We start from the raw sequence: 6441 nt of genomic DNA, 5'->3' as shown, positions 1-6441 counted from the left end.
CTCCTAATAAAGGAATGCATCCACACAATTTATCAGTACCTAATTGGTGCAGACGAGAGGGTCAATAGCACTGATATCTTCCCTTTAGTGTGGGCTCTTATACTTTTTTTCTACACATCTCAAAACTTCAAAAGGATCAATGCACAGTCATTAAGTACCCTGCTGAATGATTTGCACAAGAACCTTTTTGCACAAGTGCTAGCCCAGGGTATCTAATGCCACCTTCACAAATGAAATCCCATGTCAGCATTTCAATTGTCTTCTCTCTCCAATGCAAATGAAAAAAATCTAATATTGGCAGGAATGCACATTCAGCTTAAAGCATGTCTGATACTAGCATTTTGTGAACAGTATTTAATAGTTTCAAACCTGATGTTGATGTGGTAATGTTCCAAGACTGTCTTTGGCTAATAATATATAAATAGGGGCACACTTGAGTGGGCACCAATGCATGGAAAAAAATAGGAGGACACCATCATGATTCTCTTGCTCATCAGAACTTCTGATAAATGAGTTTCTCTCCTGTTCTTGGATTGCTTTACCGCAAGCTGTAGGTGGAGACTCAAATAATGCATACTTTCCTTTTTAAAAAAAAAATACATTTCACCTGATAAAAATAGGTTTGGGGCCTACTGTTTACAGACCAAAACAGCTGAATTGTGTGTTTTACTTTCTGTCAGCCCCTTGTCGGTACTTGAGTTAAATCCGGTAAGTATCTAGATATGTGAACTCAAGGCAAACTGTCTTTTTACCTTAGTGAGCTACCAGAACCGTTATCTGTCTGAACGGGGAGAGAATTCAGATCTAGGAACAGGGCTTCTCTTCTGCACCCATCATTACTCCACCCTCCTCCCGCGTATGGCACCCTTGGACTGGCTCCAATAGAACCGGGAGACCTAAAATTCTCAGGGCTTAAAAAGGAGAAGCACAAAATGCGCAGTGTTTAAAAAGAACCGAACAAGCTATAGATGTCATCTGATGATCGAGCGAATTTGCAAGGTGCCTTGAATGTTAAGTAGTTTTTTACAGTTAGTGCTGCAAAGTCTGTGGGTGGGATGCCATCCGGCGCCTCCACTTTGCAGCAAGAGCGGCACCCATTATCCTCCCCCCTTCCAGAAACGCTCCACCGAAAGAGACTTTTTATATACCCGCCGCATTTACACTACGACCCCCCCTCCCCGGGGGGGGGGAGAAAAAGAGGAGGGAGGAAAGTGATGGAGAGAGGGATGTGGTGCGTGCGTGCCTACGTGCGTGCCTGCTTTCCCTCTCGCTCGCTCTGTTCCTCTTTTACCACTCAAGTTGTACAAATCGACTTGGGAGATACCAAGGCGAGCGTTTGAAGGGGATCCCCCGAGCGCGCTTTTCGGCGGCTGCTCGGCGTTCGCTTTTTCCACTCTCAGACCCCCCCTCCCCCATCGGCCCCCGGGTTCCCCATCCTCCCCCCGACTGGTCCCCACTTCCAAACCTTGTTTGCACGGACAAGCGCACATATACGCACACACACATACAGAGACCCAGACACCCAAAAAGGGGGGGGGGGAGGCAAGCAGCGCGCGGCAGACGCTTCGCGTGTGTGTCTGTGCGCGCGCGGGGGCGAGCGGGAGGGCGCGCGGGGCTCTGTGCGCGCCCCCGCCTAACCTCCCCGCGTATTATGTCCACCGTGTAATTTTATTTTATTTTATATTTCCCTCCCTTCCTTCCTCCCTTTTGCATTCTTGCAGTCGTACGCCCAGTTGCTTCCTGGTTAAGAGCTTGCTGGATGGGGGAGGGGCGGCGCAGGCAGCAGCGGAAACTCGGCACTTCAGATAAGAGCGTGCCCTGCACAGCCGTCGGCGACAGTCTTTTTTGCACTGCAGCTGCCGGAGGTTTTAGGGCGACGAGAATGCCGCTGTGACAAGGCGAGTGGCGCGTCCCATCTTCTTCCCCCCTCCCCTTTTCTGTCCCTCCCCCCCACCTTTTCCCCCAGTGCTTGTTTTGCTTCTATTTATTTACGCTTTTCTTTTTCTTTTTTTTTTACCAACAAAAAAAAAACAAGGTTTGGGAGGGTCGTCCTTTCCCGAATACCCCCAAAAATGCCTTGGTCGACCCGTCCGAGATCTGATGGTTGCCTCTGAAAAAAATGTTGAGAGGTAAGAAGCCTTTCCTTCTTGTCGATCAAGACTGGCGGGGAAAGGCTGAGGGTGGGGGTGGGGGGAGGGAAGAGAGCGAGAGAGCCAGCAATGCTTTAGGTTTCGATTGGGCTGCGCTTTAGATCGGAGTCGCCTATAGCAGCCGCCTGGGTTTTTTTTCGTCCACGTCCCGGGCCGGAGGAAGCGAGCTTGGGGGGCGACGGCGGCGGGAACTGGAGGTCCCCTGCCACAGTTTTTAAGGATTTCTTCTCGCGTCCCCCGTCGTGCTTAAAAAAAAGAAAAGAAAACGAAAGGCAGAAGGTCGCAGTTGCAGTTCTGCCTCCAGCCGCCGCTTCCTCTCTTGCCGCGGGTACGCGGTTTGTGTGTTGTGTGTGTGTGTGTGTGAGAGAGAGTCCTGCTGCTTTGCAGGGTCGTGCAGTTTTGCAATCTGCACGCACGCACAAACACACACACAGACACACTCGCGCCCAAACGCCGAGGCTAAGCAGGTGTACGAAAAAGGCCCCCTTCCCTCGTTGACCTTTGCTTCGGGCTTATGTTACTCCTGAACTTGGCGTGCTGCGTGTCCCTTATTTTAGATCCGACGCCGCTCCGCTTGGCTGTCGGGGTATAGGACACTTGACTTTGACAGGCCTCGCGTATCATAGCGCTCCATATTGCAGCCGCCCCTCCGAGCCCAAAGCCTTTACTTCCCCTAGCAAAAATTAGAAGCGCGATTCCTCTCTAATTTTTTTTTTTTTGCTTGTTGGAGAAGGGAAAAAAATATTCAAAGTGTGCTGTAAAGTGGGAGTCCATTTTTTGGGGGGAAGGGGGGGAGGCTGACACATTGCCTACCGCATTTAGATTAACATGTGACATGTTTAGTTGTACTTCCTTATATGGAGAGCACTATAATTTGGCATCCCGAGGGATTTGCCCAGGTTCATGGGCACTGGAGAGCTCTACATTATATATGCAAGTGCTAAGGATTTGCTTGTATTTTGATCGACTGGGGAGGGGGTGCATATAAACTGTCTGGCTTTTACTAGAAATGTACTTAGTGTGTGTGTGCGGGGGGGGAGGTGAAAACGTGATGATTTAGGTTTCTTTCCAGGATGTGGTGCAGTGTATGGTGGCGTCTGCAAAGTAGATAACTGGCACAGTTAAGGTTAAAAAAGCCAGCTCACTTGCTGTTTACCCAGAGCTTCTGAATTCTCAAGTGAGCTGTTACAGGCATTTGGTTTTAGTTAACATGAACAAAACTCCCAAGGGAAAAAAGTTAAAGGGGTTCCCCTCCCCTTTGAATGCATCTGTTTAGCTGTAGTATTCAGTTTGGATTGTATGGAAACATGTAAGCCTTCTGCTCAAAAGGATAATTTGCAAATGTTTGTGGCTATGTATAGAAACATAAAGACTTATACCATCAGTTTTTACGGGTAAATAATTTCAGCGATGAATATACATTTGATAGATACATAAACAAACATGTTTATTGAATGGTTATACTGTCTGGACGTCTGTGTCCAAATATGTAACACTGCCAGTCCCAGATGGGCAAAGAGGAGCTGTCAGAATTTTCAAAAGCTAGGGAACCCTTTGAGGCACAAAAAAGTTAAGCCGCTAAGACTTTGAATATGTATTAAAACAGAACAAGACAAAAGTGAACCTAATTGGTTAATGGTTGCTATGTTAAATGGTCCTATTTGGATTGCTCAGGTGTCAAGGGACATATTGTTTATAGAGTTTTCAATGGGCTGGAAAGGAGTCTGTGCAGTCCTGTTGCAAAATGAGCCATTGACCACCATGACTAAAGAGGATTAGAGAAAAGCTCTTCAGGGGGAGACTTAGCAGAGGTAGACAGAGCCTGCAGCTTTCAAAAAGGGAAGTATTCTTGCTACTGCTATGTAGTATATATTAAAAATAATGCAAATCTGATTTTGAAGCAGTGTAAAGCAGCAATCCTGTATATTTGTAATAAGTCTAATTGAATTCAGTGGGTTCTTTTTGTAAAGATTTGGTAAATAGTATTTATTTTTGTTGTAGAGTTGCACTGTTATCATAAATGATTTGTTAGACCTGGCCAATATCCAGTAGACCTATAGGAGAAAGACAAAATGTTTCAAATTTAGCTGGGGCATCTGTCAGTGATTAGGAATCTTAAGATAGGTCAAAAGTGACAGCAAGAATCTGGGGGAAAGAAAGAAAAAGGTGAATGATAGGTATATTAATTGTCAGCAGATAATGTAATTAATTATCCAGTAGAATACATGCTGTTTACTTTGTTGCACCAATCAAATATTAAGTACTTCCAGAGAAATATCAGATTAAAAACCTAGTTCTTTATGAAACAAAACTAATAGGGTAACATTGGCCTAGTCTAGACATCACACTGCAGTTGCTACATCATTGCCCGATAGCTAAGAGTGAGTCTGCCTTCTTTTTCTTTTCTCATTTTTCTTTCCCCTGAGCTTCTATTATTTCCTTCGTTTCTTGGTTGTTGGCTCTAATTGTGATTTATATATGCCATACTGTAATGCTATTTAGCTTGGATTAATTATATTCACTAACCACTATTTATTGATAATTTGAAATTGGGTTTTGAATTTAGACAAAGAGAAATAAGAAACGTTTTGTAATTGTAACTAGTGTACATTAGTTTAAAGTTTTCAGAAACCTGTCCTTATTATTTAGTTCAAAAAGTGTCTGTGTGAGATCTGCAGGGGGGGGGAGGGAGAGGAGGAGGAACTGCATTTGTACCAGTTAAGGTTGTGTTGTGTTGTAACATCTGATCCTGAACATTGCTTCTTGATATACAATAGGAAGAAAACTAATTAAAACGTTTACAAAATGTGTAGTGCTAGGTTTTTAGGTTCAGGAATGCAAAGCAAAAATCAAAATTATACAAGATATGCAGGGATATGTTCCTGGCTAATTTATGGGAGAAAAGAGGCCTGATCTTTGATCTGTATACTATCTTGACTTTTCTAGTTGAGTATATTGAGTTATATATATTAATCTTTGAAGCTTCTTTAGAACTATTGAACATCTTAATTACTTAGGAAAAGATTGACATAAAGAAGGAAGTTGGGAAAGCTCAAGTTCCTGATATATTATAAAAGTGGCAAACCACCATTATTACCTTAAAACTTTTTTTTAATATAGCAAATTTAAGCATTCATAGCTAACCAGTTCTTGAATTGTTAAAGGTATAAAGTATAGGGCCATACTGTGCTGCTATGCAAAACTACTGTTTTAAGTTTGAGATCTTGAAGATCTTGTATCCTGAGCAGGTTGTTTGAAAAGGAATTCACAAAGCTGTTATAGAGGCCACAACGAATTATGTGATAAGATCATCTTCTTTGCATCAATATGTTAAGGAACTAAACATGATTTGCCCTTGGCTAGGTAGCTTGTGTCATCAGCCTATGACTTTAAAACTGGAGAAGTAACAGGATCCCTAAATTCTGAGTCATATATTTGGCTTACCTATTAACTGCTGGAATTTTATATATGTTGGAAAAATATTTATTGATCAGGATTCAAAATTCACTTTCAAAAATTCTAAATCGTAGTTCATATATTTTATGATATTGGGATGTTTGTTTTCATTTAAACATATGTTATAATAAAGTAGTTTTGAAAGATCCCATTTTCCCACTACTTGTTATTAAAATCAAAGTGCATTTTGTGTCTGTGTGTTTGTGTGTTACTTCTGGTTAGTATTTTTTAACATACAATTGTTAAATAGCCCTTGTTTAAAGTATATATCTGGATAAATTTTTTTTTGAAATCCCATTGTACAATGTAACTTTGGCGCATTGTCTTATTTATTTGTAGCATGTATGGCTACTAAGTAACAAAAATACTCAGTTGCCAGAAGAAAATGCTTTTCTTTTAAATTACAAAGCAAAAATTATATTGTTGGTGTATCTGATCTTGGGCAGTGGATTTCTTTATGAGATAGTCCTTAAAATGTTTTCCTTTTCATTAGCATAATAAGCCACAAGTTAACTATGGTTTATTAAATAGACCACAGTTATCTGAGTCTTTACAATTGTGAAGTCATAAATCTGGTGGTTCTCTCATGATGTAAATGAACCACATCAAGATTTGTGTGATGTGTGAACTCAGTCATTCTATTCAATATGCTATTGATTGAGAACTACTTTTGGTTTGGCCTAATCTATAGAAAGTTTATTTAATAACATTTTGAATGATATAATTTAGATAGCATGTGACAGGATGGGTGGAATCGTATCAGAAACACAAAGTTCTTCAACCTTATTTTGGAAGTGCTTAAAGTTTCTTCAGTTCTGCAAGATGAGTTGGGAGC

General features: G+C 41.8%; 1 protein-coding gene across 17 annotated transcripts in view; it reads left to right on the top strand.

The window, feature by feature from the left end:
- The first annotated feature begins 1641 nt into the window (after positions 1-1641).
- The window catches only part of MBNL1 (muscleblind like splicing regulator 1), a 170510-nt gene continuing 165710 nt past the window's right edge, over positions 1642-6441 (top strand). For 5 of the 17 annotated variants that reach the window (XM_087725359.1, XM_087725360.1, XM_087725365.1 and 2 more), the window contains exons 1-2: positions 1644-1898; positions 2036-2129. The gene's annotated coding sequence lies outside the window, so the exon portion shown is untranslated. Of the gene's footprint in view, positions 1899-2035; positions 2130-6441 lie in introns of all 17 variants that reach the window. The other 12 variants (XM_087725370.1, XM_087725355.1, XM_087725371.1 and 9 more) reach the window with 7 other exon arrangements.

The sequence above is a fragment of the Thamnophis sirtalis genome, unplaced genomic scaffold (genome assembly GCF_051295495.1).
Source record: "Thamnophis sirtalis isolate CommonGarterSnake01/CBP01778 unplaced genomic scaffold, rThaSir2_p1.2 scaffold_11, whole genome shotgun sequence".
Taxonomy (NCBI): Eukaryota; Metazoa; Chordata; class Lepidosauria; order Squamata; family Natricidae; genus Thamnophis; species Thamnophis sirtalis.
This window is presented reverse-complemented; position numbering and strand designations above follow the sequence as displayed.